General features: G+C 43.7%; 1 long non-coding RNA gene across 1 annotated transcript in view; it reads right to left on the bottom strand.

Moving 5' to 3' along the window:
- LOC310757439 overlaps positions 1–14,734 on the bottom strand; it is a 37,945-nt gene that overhangs the window by 1,234 nt on the left and 21,977 nt on the right. The window lies entirely within an intron of this gene.

The following is a 14,734-nucleotide window of genomic DNA, read 5'->3' as shown; positions in this document are numbered from 1 at the left end:
ACTTAAATTCTATCCAACATCATTCTAACATTCATTAATTTTACAATATTTCTGTAGATAGTCTTTAAATTTCTTCCAATCTTCTTCCACCGTCTCTTCTCCCTGGTCTCGGATTCTGCCAGTCATTTCTGCCAATCCCATATAGTCCATCACCTTCATCTGCCATTCTTCCAAAGTGGGTAAATCTTCTGTCTTCCAATACTTTGCAATAAGTATTCTTGCTGCTGTTGTAGCATACATAAAAAAAGTTCTGTCCTTCTTTGGCACCAATTGGCCGACAATGCCCAGAAGGAAGGCCTCTGGTTTCTTCAGGAAGGTATATTTAAATACCTTTTTCATTTCATTATAGATCATTTCCCAGAAAGCCTTAATCTTTGGGCACGTCCACCAAAGGTGAAAGAATGTACCTTCAGTTTCTTTACATTTCCAACATTTATTATCGGGCAAATGATAAATTTTTGCCAGCTTGACTGGTGTCATGTACCACCTGTACATCATTTTCATAATATTCTCTCTTAAGGCATTACATGCCGTAAATTTCATACCTGTGGTCCACAACTGTTCCCAGTCAGCAAACATAATGTTATGTCCAACATCTTGTGCCCATTTAATCATAGCAGATTTCACCGTTTCATCCTGTGTATTCCATTTCAACAGCAAGTTATACATCCTTGACAAAATCTTAGTTTTGGGTTCTAACAGTTCTGTTTCTAATTTTGATTTTTCCACCTGGAAACCAATTTTCTTATCCAAATTATATGCCTCCATTATCTGATAGTAATGAAGCCAATCTCGCACTTTGTTTTTTAGTTTCTCAAAACTCTGCAGTTTTAGTCTATCTCCCTCTTGTTCCAAAATTTCCCAATATTTTGGCCATTTAGCCTCCATATTGAGCTTTTTCTGGGCTTTTGCTTCCATTGGTGACAGCCACCTTGGGGTTTTATTTTCCAATAAATCCTTATATCTTATCCAAACATTGAACAAAGCTTTCCTGACAATATGGTTCTTAAATGCTTTATGTGCTTTAACCTTGTCCTACCACAAGTATGCATGCCACCCGAAGACATTGTTAAAACCTTCTAAATCCAAAATGTCTGTGTTCTCAAGAAGCAGCCAGTTTTTCAACCAGCAGAATGCTGCTGATTCATAGTAAAGTTTATAGTCTGGCAGGGCAAATCCACCCCTTTCCTTTGCATCAGTTAATATCTTGAATTTTATTCTGGGCTTCTTGCCCTGCCAGACAAATCTAGATATGTCTTTCTGCCACTTCTTGAAACAGTCCATCTTGTCCACAATTTGCAGTGTTTGAAACAAAAACAGCATTCTAGGCAATACATTCATCTTTATAGCTGCAATTCGACCCAACAAGGAAAGCTTCAGATTTGACCAAATTTTTAAGTCTTTTTTCACTTCCGTCCAACATTTTTCATAATTATCTTTAAATAAGTTCCCATTCTTTGCTGTCATGTTAATCCCCAAGTATTTCACTTTCTTGACCACATTCAGACCTGTCTCATTCTGAAACCTCTCTCTTTCAATCGGTGTTAAATTTTTCTCTAAAACCTTAGTTTTTGACTTGTTCAATTTGAATCCTGCCACTTGACCAAATTCTTGAATTAGTTCTAAAACCCTTTTAGTACTAGATTCTGGCTCCTGTAACGTCAATACTAAATCATCTGCAAATGCTCTCAATTTATACTGTTTAGCTCCGACTGAAAATTTGCCAATTTTAGGCAAAAGGCAGACTAGATCATTTAGAGATGTTCTTACCCACACTGATTTCTTAGAATATCATAGTGAGGATCCTCATATATTGGTGAAAGGGCATTATAGATGTGGTCACTGCACACGTTGCAGATTTGTGTTGCCCGTAAAATCATTCACTAATACAATGAATGGACAAAAAGATTGTCTTGCAACAGTTCACAAATTGTTCTACTAAAAACTGTGTATATTGCCTCCGCTGTGCTTGTGAGCTGTTATATGTAGGCAGTACCACTCGTGCAATTAGGACCAGAATTTCTGAGCATAGGTCCAAAATATGTAACATACAGTGGTACCTCGGGATTCGAACGGGATCCGTTCCGGAGCCCCGTTCGCATCCTGAATAGAACGTAAGACACGACTGCGTGTCTGCGTGTGCATGGGTCATGTTTTGCCTCTTCCGCACATGCACGTGATGTCATTTTGAGCGTCTGCAAATGCGCAAGCAGCGAAACCCGGAAGTAACGCTCTCCATTACTTCTGGGTTGCTGTGGAGCGTAACTTGAAAACGCTCAACCTGAAGCACATTCAACCCAGGTATGACTGTATGTCTAGATGCCCCATTAGTCCAGCATTTCCAGCAAGCAGCCTATACAGAGAATGGTCTGAGTTTTTTTTTATCTTGCGGACGTTCAAAAAACAACCCTTTAGAACTGTAGATATATGAAGAGCCTTGTTACAAAAGGAGTATAAATTAATATTTCAATTAGGAACCTTGTATCCAAAGGGTTTGAATACTGAATTCGATCTGGGATGCTATGTGTGAGTTAATTTGTATACTGTTGTTTGGTTGTAACAGAAAAGTGATGCTGCACCTTTAACCATGTAATCATGTGATGATTGATTCTATATACCTGTATTGTATTTAACTGTTATGAGTCTGAACACTAGCTGTGCTTGTGAATACCTTCTTTATCCTGAGCAAACGGTTTTGTATGATTGGGTAAGGTATAGTAATAGACTGATATTTTCTAATTTTTATGGTTTACCACACATTGTTATTGGAGTGCTATTTTGTATCATGCAGCTTTACGGACTGATGAAGTGTGTAGCGAAACCTGTAATATATCCGGAGAACAGGTCTCCTTTTGCCTACTTGCGTTATTCTCACCAGGGTGGCGGCTTTGATTTGCCTTCCCGTGATTGATCCATGTACACGGCATTGTGTTTCCAACTCAGGGCCCATTGAAGAACATCTCATCCAGTTCAAGCTTTGAAAAACTTTTTCATATTCTCCAGTGTGCTACTCTTGCCGTTGTGGCGGCACGGCGTTGCCATTCCGTGATTGGATTTACGCTACTTGTTGAACGGTTCATTTATCGAGACTGTATAACGTTTACTGTACATGGTAACTTGTTAAGATAGAGTTGTACATTTATCCACTCCATGTTTACAGTATCTCCAGGCTTTGCCTTCCACATAGCACCTTAGTATGTTTATTGTTTGAATGGTTATATCCTATCTCTATTCTACCTATTATTCTAGTAAATTTGGTTTTATACTTGGTGTTATGTACTGAGTTGAATAGGATCCAAACTGCAGCAGTCTGATTGGTCCTAGAACAATAGGATCCAAAAGGCAGCAGTCTGATTGGTCCTAGAACAATAGGATTCAGAATGCAGCAGTCTGATTGGTCCTAGAACAATGCAGCAGTATGATTGGTTGGCAGGAACCACCCAATCATGCTCCAGATAGAAGTGAATCCACAACCTGATTGGCTTACAGTAGAATTCCGGAATTAGCCAATCATGTGCAGCCCATTGTGTAAATAATGTATATAAAGCAGATACTTTGAGGGGACTTTCATTTCATTCCTCCTCACCACTATGAGCTGAATAAAGAGCATGAAATCACTTTGCGACTCTGAGTATATTTCATACTTATAAGTCAGTTTGCGGTGTTGTTGTTTTGTTGCATGCTTATCACTGTCACCACATCTGATACTTTGTGTATATATTTTTTGGGAGTTGTAGTCCAACAATATCTGTGCGGTGGTTGCACCATATTGCATCGCCGAGGTCTTTGAACTCCAACTCCCAGCATGGCCAATGGTCTGGGGGTGATTGGCAGGCAACCACGCTTACTACCACCTGCCTTCACGTGTGTGACCCGATCCCACTGCAAAGTATCACCGGAGGCCGCCGGAAAGTTGTCTGAGCGCAGCGCTTCTTCCGGACGGTCCAAGTCCTCGCTCAAGCCCGCAACTGGCACGTGGGCGAGACTCGCCTTTCCAAGCGACGGCGAAGGAGGGTGGGGCTGCTCCTCCCTGGCGAGCCTCGGGGAGCCTCTTTGCCTATTCCCTGGGCGGCGTTGCTTTCTGCCAGGCGGCGAGCGCCGTGCGGGACCCTTTCCCGGCCGCTAGAGCCCTCCCTCCCTCCTTCCCTCGCTCCCTCCCTCCTTCCTTCCCTCTCTGGCGCAGGGCTGTGCCATCTCCGCCGAGCGTGCAGGAGCAGCATCCGCGCTGCCTGGGCAGAGGCGCAGCAGCGGCCGAGCGAGGCGAGAGGGTGGCCCGCGGCAGAGGCGAAGCGCCCGGGAAAGCAGCGCGGCCAGGCTGCGGGAGAGGCTTTCGGCGGCCGGAGCAGCCCGCTTTCTCACGTGCTGCTCGGAAGGGAAGCGAAACTCAGCGGCGCCGGCGGAGTTCCTGCTCCTGCCGTGGGGACAGACGCATCTCCTGCCCGCAGGAGCAGCCGCGACCAGAGCGCAAAGGTAGGCGCGTTTCCCCCGCTGCGAGAGGGACGCATTGTTGTCTGGTCTTTGGATGCGCACCCCTCCGCGCGTATGGAGAGGGATGGGGTGCCTTGCGCTCTCTCTCCATCTGCAGCGGGGAGAGAGAGAGAGAGAGAGAAAGAGAGAGGAGCAGCAGCAGCAGCAGGAAGCCAGGAGCCCCAGTAATAGCCATTGTCAGTCGCAACAAGCTGCCCGCTCGACGCTTCCTCGGCTGCGCTCACGCCCAGCAGCGCCGGGAGGGCGGCGTTGGTGCAGGAAGGCTTCCTCGCTCGCCGGCTTGTTTTTCTCCCTCCCTGCCTGGCTGCCAGCGAAAGCTAATCCTCCGGGCTGTTTCCCCCGCGTCTGGGTGTTCCCAGGAACAAAGCTCAGAGACTAGGGCAGGGTGTCTGGCTGCGGGCACCCCGAGGCTACACTCGAGCCCGGCTGGAAGTTTGGGCGTGTGGATTATCATATTATCTGTGGCTTCCCCTCCCTGCCTTTCTCTCTCTCTCCCCTCCTCCTCCTTTTTCCTTTTGGATCTGTGAAAGCTCTCCTTCCCTCCTTTTTTTTGATTGGCAACGTGCAAAAAACCCAACCACCAAAGCACACAACCCATGTGCTTTGTTCTTCTGAGCGATCTGTGAAGAGTGACTGGAGAGCGAGCGAGAGATGGGATGTTTCATTGAGCAGCAAAGGAGTTACTTAGCTGCGTGTGGACTCGAGCCCCGAGGCTGGGATTGAAGGAGCACTTAAGCGTAGAATGGAGGCAACTTGTTCAGACCAGCCGGATTCTTTGGTTTGGGATGGAGGGGTGGGGGCAGGGAGGGGTGAGTGAGGACAGATGCGATGCTTAGAAGGGAATCTCCTCAAGCTGTCAGTTGCTCAACCCACAAGGGGTGTGTTATGATAATACAAGAGTCCAAAGAGGGTTGCAGATTCAGGTGTCTCTCTGTCTCTCATGCACACAGACAGACACTGGCACTGCTTTCAGAGACTTCTCTGGCTGGGTGCTCCTGTCCAAAGAAGGCAGGAAGAGAGGAACTCCCTTGACAGCTCTCTGGGTGCAAATCTGGGCTCTGGAAGAGTAGAGGCGGCTCCCGTTCTAAGAGTTCCAAGCTTTCCAGCATTCATCTGATTTGTTTGGCGGGGGGGGGGGGGGGGGCTTGTAAAAGGGATGAGAGAGAGAGGCTCTTCAGGGTTAAATTTCCAAGAACATTCTCTTATCTGTGGGACTTAAGCGCTTTCTTATCAGGAGTAGGAAATGCCCAGAGAGGCTGCTGGTATTTTTGCTCTGAGCTCACAAGTGCTTGTAGTGCTGCCCTGGCTTCCTATTGGGGTTTCATTTTGCTGGGCAAGATTAAAGGCCAGAAAGAAAGGAAGAAAATTGGGGGGTTTGTTTTAAATAGATTTTGATGGGTGGATGAATTATATGAGTTTCAGTGGAGTAATGGGCTAATCTATCCGTTTTAAATTTGCAGTTGGGAAAATATATTTCTGAAAGCAGACACATACTTTATTCTCTGCATGATGCACCCACATGGTTTCAGTGATAGGCATAATCTTAGGAGAGACATCCTTTCTGTGTGTGATAGAAAGGAGAATGCCACTTTTTAGGAAGGTGCTTGGCACCTGCAATTTGTATTAACCAGGTGTAGCTGATGTGGCGCCCCCTGGGGGTTGTCGGACAACAGTTCCCCACACCTGTTACTAATGTTTGTATGAAAAACAATCCATTTTTAAAATAAAGTGGTTAATTACACTTTAATTACACTCACAATGTGAAGAGATTTTTTTCAGAAAAAAAGATTAAACTTAATAAATAATTATAGCTGAGTTGTGGTCAGAAAATTCAAGCTTTTTTTAATGACAGCATTATATTTGGCATTATACACATCATAGGAAGTTCTGAAAAAGTTGTTTAATAAGGAGTATTTAAGCCTGAAAAAACTTCATAAAACATTTCTACTTGAAGCCTAATAAAAAGTGAAAGCAGACCACCTCCCTTTTCTGTAACCTGTACAGCAGGTATGGGGGATCTGTGGCTCCAACTTCCATCAGCCCCAGTCAGCATAGCCAGAGGTCAGGAATAATAGGGGTTATAGTCCAGCAACATTGGGAGGGCCACGGGTGCTCTACAGAGGGTAGAGAAACTAACAACCTACACACTCCTATGTGGGTTTACTTAGACGTTAAACGCTCTGTGATGAAAGACTCCCTATAAGTGCAATGTCTATTAGGTTAGCCTCATTGAACTCATTTCAGTTTACTTCCAGGTGTATTAGGCTGAAATACTACCTACACTTACTTGGGAGTAAGTCACATACTTGTGACTGTATGTGGAGATGGTGCTGCACAAGAATGTTGATTTTAAAAAAGTACTTGATAACCAACTTAGTCAGGAGTACACACATTGTGCCTGCTTAATGTGTAACAAGTGAGTGACTATAAACATGTGGTGCAAGGAAAGTTTACACACCCTGTCCAGCACAGGCAGTAGGACAGGCAGTAGGCACTATGAAACACAACGAGTAGACAGCTGTAGTAATCCTCTGACAGCAACGTTTTCCATCTTTTCCCCTAAGGAAGCTAAAGCCCAACTGCGCTGCTCTGCTGATGTGCAAATGGTCGCATGCTATTTCTCTATTACAGCTCTGCAGATGCTGAGCAGATCAAAAAATAAAACCTACCAACTTGAAATCCTGACTTTACTGAAGTTGTGATCTGGCTGGGTTTTTTGTGGTGTTTGTCATACCGCCTTTCCTTTGTCCGTTTCCTCCCTCAGTTTCCTACAATAGTCCCTCTTCCTGCGTTGTTTTCTGTGTCCATTTCCCCTCTTTTTGCTTTTCTGGGCTATCTCTCTCCTAATCACAAGTGTGGTCATATCACGCTTCAGTATTGCATTCCACAGCTGCTCACCCCAAATCACACACCCTTCGCATTTAAACCTATTTAACAACCTTTAATATATATCCTTACAACAAGCCTATGACACTGAGGTCCTCTTCTGAGGGCCTTCTGGCAGTTCCCTCACTGCGAGAAGTGAGGTTACAGGGAAGCAGGCAGAGGGCCTTCTCGGTAGTGGCACCCGCCCTGTGGAAATCCTCCCATCAGATGTCAAGGAGATAAACAACCATATAACTGTTAGAAGACATTTGAAGGCAAGCCCTGTACCAGGAAGTTATTAACGTTTGATGTTTTATTATGTTTCTATATTCCACTGGAAGCTGCCCAGAGTGGCTGGGAAAATCCAGTGGGGTATAAATATTATTATTATTATTATTATTATTATTATTATTAAGGTTTGGCTAAGGACTAGTAAGCACATCAAGTTTCCCCACTGAGTTTCATGGTCAACAAAGATGTCAACTGAGGTCACAGTTCAGCACTCTGACTGCTACACTAGCCCTATTCAGACAAATGAGTGAGGGCACAAACTTATGATGAATACGACCACTATGGTGAAATACCATAACCCCTTACATGAAGCTTCTTTCATATTGTAATATTTGAATTTATTTACAAATATACAAGGTGAGCCTAGGATAGAGGTCCGAAGCAGTATGACCCAACAGATACTGCTCCCCACTAGATTTCTAGGAGGGCCACAATCACCTTAGAATTATTGCCGAGGAAAATTCTGTGCCTCCTTTCAGTCTGATCCACAGAACTGCAGGCAACAAACAAGCAGATGAGTCCCCATTAAAAAAGGCAGCAGCTGAGTTGATATCTATCAGTTAACACAGGGCGTGCCCCAGCAAGGTATGACCAAATCAGTTTCTATAGTCTCTTGCTAATCCTGGATCTTTTACAGTCACAGCCACAGAGTTTAGCTGTTCATCCATTTCCCCACCAATCACATTAGACCAGAGTTGTCCACTCCCACATATATTAGAATTTGTTTATGAAGAGCAACTTTGGTCTTTCACATTCACACCAGCAGGTGCTCCATTGTGTTTGTCCTGGCCTTCTAATTGGTTGATTCTATTATGGTAATTAGGTACGAAAGGGCATGCACATATTGCACACCAATGGCTGCACACCCAACTTGTTTGTTTGTTTGTTCTAAATTACCCACCCGAGAAGTGTCAGGCAATTTTAAATTTGCTTGTGCAGTTTTCTGGTTTTGTGCAAATCTGAGGGATTGAAAGGGGTGGGGTGGGGATTCCTCAGTTTATCTGATTTTGCCTGTATTAGATAAACCCAGATTTACAGGGGACATGCATCAAGATTGGTGTTGTTTGAGAGTAACATGTGAACTACACAAATTAAATGAGAACAGCTGCAAAGACACAGTAAATTCCAGTGTGGACAAGCTCCCAATCTGGTTATGAACCAGTAGATTTATAGTGCAATCCTGTGCATGTATACTCAGAAGTAAGTTCCATTGTGTCCAACAGAACTTACTCTCTTGTAAGTGTGTTTAGGACTGCAGCCTTACAGTGTAATAATCCTCCACATCTCTGCTCAGAACTAAGTCCCTTTCAGTATAGGATTGCAGGCTTAAATTCACCTTTTCTTATTTATTTGCAAATATTATTACTAACTTCAAACTGGTTGAATTTGGCAAACTGAACATATTTTAGTTGTCTCATTTTATATTGATGCATAAGCAGATATCTAATCTAACTGTTATCTGTGCCGCTCCAAATGTGGGTGTTTTATGACTCTTTTTTTTGAAATTGACTTTTGTTTGTGATTATTTCTAGGCTATGGTAAGCCACTTAGAGATTTTCCTTGAAATATGAAGCAGTATATAAATTGCCCACATAATAATAATCACCAGATCCATTGTGTTAAGCATGCTTCCGTTTCTCTGCCATTGCCTGAAAATATTAATGTCTTCCAGTGTTTTCTCTTTCCTTCTTCCTTCTTCCTTGTGCTGGTTTCTGCTGAGGGGTTTGGCCAAATGAGAGATTTGGCCAGCAGCTCTGGCCCCTCTCTCACCTAACTGAGCCAGGAGGATTAAGCTTGGTGTGCAGATGAAAAGTGGAGCGAGGCAGATGCATGATGAATAGAGAGACATTTGCAAACCTTGTTTAAGTCCCCATGGAATGGCTCCCTGCCACTTTGTTCTAATTTAAACTGATAAAGAGAAACGGGGGTACACAATCTGGGCGCTAATTAAACAGAGCATCAGCCAGGCCAGTAATTTAAAATAATCGAAAGCAGAAGCGGAACCAGCTTGTTAGTTGAAGCTTTTTAAAAACAAACCAAAAACAAAAAAAGTATTTGGATAAAATCGTGGCTTCATCTTTTACGGAGATGGCAAGCTTTATGTCTGGACTGTGCCACTCAGTCTTGTGCGGGATTGCAGCCTCCGTGATTCACAGACCACACGTGACCGGCCTTTAAGAATGATTAAAATACAGTGGACGCTTGGGTTGCGAACATGATCCGTGTGAGAGGCACGTTCGCAACCTGCAGTGCCGCTTCTGCACATGCGCAGGTTGCAATTCGGCGCTTCTGTGCATGCGCAAAGCGTGATTTAGCATTTCTGCACATGCACAAGTGCTGAAACCCGGAAGTAACCCATTCCTGTACTTCCGGGTTCGGCGCGGTGCGCAACCCGAAAACGCGCAACCTGAAGCGGCTGTAACCCGAGGTATGGCTGTATGGGAATCTTCAAAAGATGCTTCTTAGTTTACTTTCTTACCTTACTTTCCATTGTTTTAATAAGTGTCACAGAAATCCCCTTTCTGCTGGAACCCAAGCAAATAAGAAAACAGCTCCCCCTCGCATGACATTGCCAAGGTGCTTTCTACTACTGAAAAAGTTACCTTGAGTTAAACAGAACGACTTACAGAAGCGTAAACTTAAAAAGAAAAGAAAAAAGTTACTGCTAATACTTAAGAGTGCCCTGAAATGCTGAGCACTCGTGGAAAAAAAGATGACAATTGAGAATGGGACCTGAAAGCACAATGAGATGCTGTAGTTTCAATTATCTTTTTGTGTGTTCCCCCGCCCTGCTTTGTGGCTTCTCCATCCATAATGGTTCCTTGATCTCTTCAGATAAAATACGGTTGTAAGTTGTGAGGAGGAGAAGAGAAATTGTCCGATACGATCTCTCTCCTGATAAATGATTTTGCCAACCATCCTCCCCTAAATTCGCCTCTGTCTACGCTGGGCTGATAGAGCAGTTGGCCAAACTCCTCCAGAGAACCTAGCAGAGCATAATTTTTGACCTTTCCTGGTTTTTCATATTATTGATTTTTAAATCTTCTTCAGCTCAAGCAAAGAAACTTGACACAGAACGTTTCTTGCAGAGAATTTACTAACCTAAGCAAATTAGAATGTGTGTTGGTGGGGTCCCGGTACATAACCAAGGGCACTTGCCTGTTTTCCTTGATCTGTTTTTGTTTCAAAAAACTTAATGGCATTTTGAGAAAGAAAGAAAAAACACCACCCCCACCCCCACTGATACTTTAACATTGTCTGGGACAAAAAATAAACGCCGTATTTTTCGCTCTATAAGACGCACCAGACCACAAGACGCACCTAGTTTTTGGAGATGGAAAGCAAGAAAAAAAATATTCTGAATCTCAGAAGCCAGAACAGCAAGAGGGATCGCTGTGCAGTGAAAGCAGCAATCCATCTTGCTTTTCTGGCTTCTGTGATAGCTGTGCAGCCTGCATTCGCTCCATAAGACACACACACATTTCCCCTTACTTTTTAGGAGGGAAAAAGTGAGTCTTATAGAGCAAAAAATACGGTATCCCAGGGGCAGAAATATCAGTTGAACCCAGTGCTTTTTATGTACACAAAGAAAACTGTAAATGGGGAGGGGGTATAAGTGACAACAGCCTAGAACTACATTATGCAATGAAAAGTATGCGTTACCCTATTTGATAAGAAGTTTTTAAAAAAGAGTTAGAGGCATTTATTTGTTCAGATTTAGAAATACAGTCATACCTTGGGTTTCAGACGCTTCAGGTTGCGTTTTTTCGGGTTGCGGACCGCCGAAATCTGAAAGTACCGGAATGGGTTACTTATAGGTTTCGGCGGTCGCGCATGCGCAGAAGCGCTAAATCACGCTTTGCACATGTGCAGAAGTGCCGAATTGCAACCCGTGTGTGCACAGATGCTCTGCTGAGGGTTGCGGATGCTGCAGGTTGCGAACGTGCATGCCGCATGGATCACGTTCGCAACCCGAGCGTCCACTGTAGCTTTAGCACAGAACTATCAATAAAACAGTTTAAATCCACAAAACTCTTAAAAAGTAAGTATATATGTGATAATTATCAACGGAACACATGCTATCAGTAAAGCTTCTAAAACTAGCGTAGATAACTAAATAATATGTTCAGGTGGGCATGATGAGATAAAAATGCTGTTGGCAGTTGTCTGCAACACTACAGCAAAGGTGTCTGCCCAGAGCCAGTACAGTCATACCTTGGGTTACAGACGCTTCAGGTTGCATTTTTTTGGGTTACAGACCACCGAAACCCGGAAGTACCGGAACGGGTTACTTCCCGGTTTCGGCAGTCGTGCATGTGCAGAAGCGCTAAATCACTTCCTGCTTGGATCACGTTCACAACCCGAGCGTCCACTGTATAGGGCTGCCATTCTACACACACTGGGAGGTGAATTCCAAGGGTTTCTTTCAAGAATTTCACTCGTTGTTTGTCTCTGGCATCTGCCAACCTGGGTAGCCAGTGTGGCTCATCTCTCCCCGCCCCATGTTGTTGGAGTCCCACCAGCCAGCATGACTAATGGTCGAGGATAATGAGCCTTATAGTCTAGCAACTTCTGGAGGCCTGCACTATTCTGTGATCTCTTGCCCCTGGACAAGGAGCTTCTACTTTAACAATCATGGCTTCAGTTGTAATTGTGAATGCTGCAAGTCCAGAGAAGCAGGATGTTTGGAACAGGCGCTAAATAAATTGCATCTGTTTGGTTAAAATAAAAATGGCACGCCTGATAAAGTATTAATTTAAAAGAAGAAGGGTGTGGAGAAGATTGTGCATCTCTACTTCCCTGGGATTCTGTTTGTGTATTTTTAAAAAAAACAAACAAGTGCAAGGGAGCGACAAAATTAATTTCCTAGAGATGAAAATGGAAATTGGAACGATGTATCTTCAAGTACTGTGACAAAGCGAGACTTGGCCTCCGCCCAAATACAACCTAATTGAGATTTTTTAATATTGCTTCTTCGGTGCCCTATAACCGCAGGCAGGGAAGTTACAGATTGACTAGGATTACAAAAAAAGTCATCTCCAAGTGGGTGACTGATAAGTTTGTTTAATTTATATTTTTTGAGATCATTTGCATAATTTTACTACTGTACGGTAAAACACTTTAAAAAAGAAGAAGTTGCTTCATAGGATGGAATGTCATGGCCAAATTAATTTTATATACAGTTTGTTCAGGAAACCTAATTGGAGCTTTGAGAACAAATATGCCCACTATCGGACAGAGCTTAGTGAAAAGCAAAGTTTTTAGAATCTGGAAACAGGGAAATGATTCAGTTTCCTGGGGCCTCGATCCTAACCACACTTACATGGGAGGAAGCCCCATTGAATTCAGTAGGATTTACTTCGCAGTAGACAAGGTTAATATTCAAGTTAAAGCTACAGAAAGGTGTGTTGGTATAAGCTTCCAGCCTTTGATCTAGTGATTATGGGGTAGAAGAAAAAAACAGCTTTCGGAACTAGCTTGGAAACTGAAATATGCTCTCGACAGGAGACTGTGGGGAGGGAGGGAGCAATTTTTTATTTGAGTCATGGTGCAGTCCAGGATGCAGAACCTGTGCGGTTTTAACGTTGGCCCTCAATATTCTTTCCCTGGCCCTCAAGAATGTCCTCAGGACACACCCTCTCTTCCCAGCCATGCCCATGACTGGTCTTTCTCCGTATCCTCCTCAGATGTTTTTGCCTGGCTGGAATGTGTCCTGGCTGGCAATGCTTCTTGCTGACCTGGATGGAGAGTAGAGAGAGGCATGTACAGAAATCGTCTTGCTGTACGAATGTAGGTGTTGCATTCATTTCTCCACTCACTTTTGCCCCTGGCCCTGTCGCCCACTGAGATATGGCCCTCAGAAAATTCCCCAAGAAAGAATGTGGCCCTTGGGTTCATCGCCCCATCTGTAGTTCCAGGTACTGACTCTATTGTAAGGATTTGCACAGTAGAATTAAAGGAATGGTTGTGGGCGAGAGTAGCTGTTGTCCACTTCAACAAATCAGAGGAATTAAAGGTGGTGCCTTTCGGGCTGATTTGTGCCAGATTTTACAAATTAGGGACCAGGTAGGCAAAGCCTTTTTCCATGTTAGAATCTATAGTACCTATTAACTGTTTTATTTATAATGTAATTCAATATACACAATTTTTCCACCCATCACAAGGTTTCCCAAACTTGGGCCTCCAGTTGTTTTTGGACTACAATGCCCATCATCCCTGACCACTGGTTTTGGGATGATGGGAATTGTAGTCCAACAACAACTGGAGGCCCAAGTTTGGGAAATATTGATCCATTAGGATGCATAAGGGGCCTTAGCAACAATATAAAACATCTCATTAAAAGCAGATGCATGTATAGCCAGAGGTGGGGAACCTGTTTCCCTCCAGAAGTTGTTGGAGTCCAGTTCCCATTAGCTCCAGCCAGCTTGGTCAAGAATGATGGGAGTTGTTGTCCGGCAACATCTGGAAGGCCACATATTCCCCATCCCTGATATAGTACAATGAGAACTTGAAAAGGCATAGGAGCAGAGAATAAGCTAGTACATTCTTTCCTTTTTCTGGAATAGCAGAATCATAAGCTACTGTCTAATGAAAGCTCAGTGGTGTGTACATCTAGAATGATGCTTAAATTTGTCCCTTAGCCCATCCTTGCACTCTTACAAAGCAGTGGTTAAATGTTGCACCATTGTCTATAAAAGTCACTTCTGGCTATATATGACCTTGCTTTCTGCACATCACCCACTTTCTTTCTTGGCTTAATACCAGCTGTTGATGAATGCACCAGATTCTCAATAGGCCCTTTTAAAATAAGTGATGCAAGCAACACACTTTCACAACATGCTCGTAACTTTATTTGCTTCCTTTTCTGCAAAAATCTTGCATTTGGGAGAAGAGGTGGGAGGTGGTCGTGAGTGCTGTACAGCAAACCCTGGGAATGGGGAATGAATGTTTTCCAGCCTTGATTTGCGTAACGTGCCTGTTGTCTTCTTCTTGAAGGGGAAGTGGCTTTTCGTATTGAGGATAATCAAGTATGAATCTATTGTGTAGTATACAGTGGGAACTTTTGGATTTCTTCCTAACTATTGCTCTG

This window comes from Podarcis filfolensis, assembly GCF_964270895.1.
Source record: "Podarcis filfolensis genome assembly, chromosome: 2".
NCBI lineage: Eukaryota > Metazoa > Chordata > Lepidosauria > Squamata > Lacertidae > Podarcis > Podarcis filfolensis.
The sequence above is the reverse complement of the archived record's forward strand: the minus strand, read 5'-3'. Positions and strand labels throughout refer to the sequence as shown.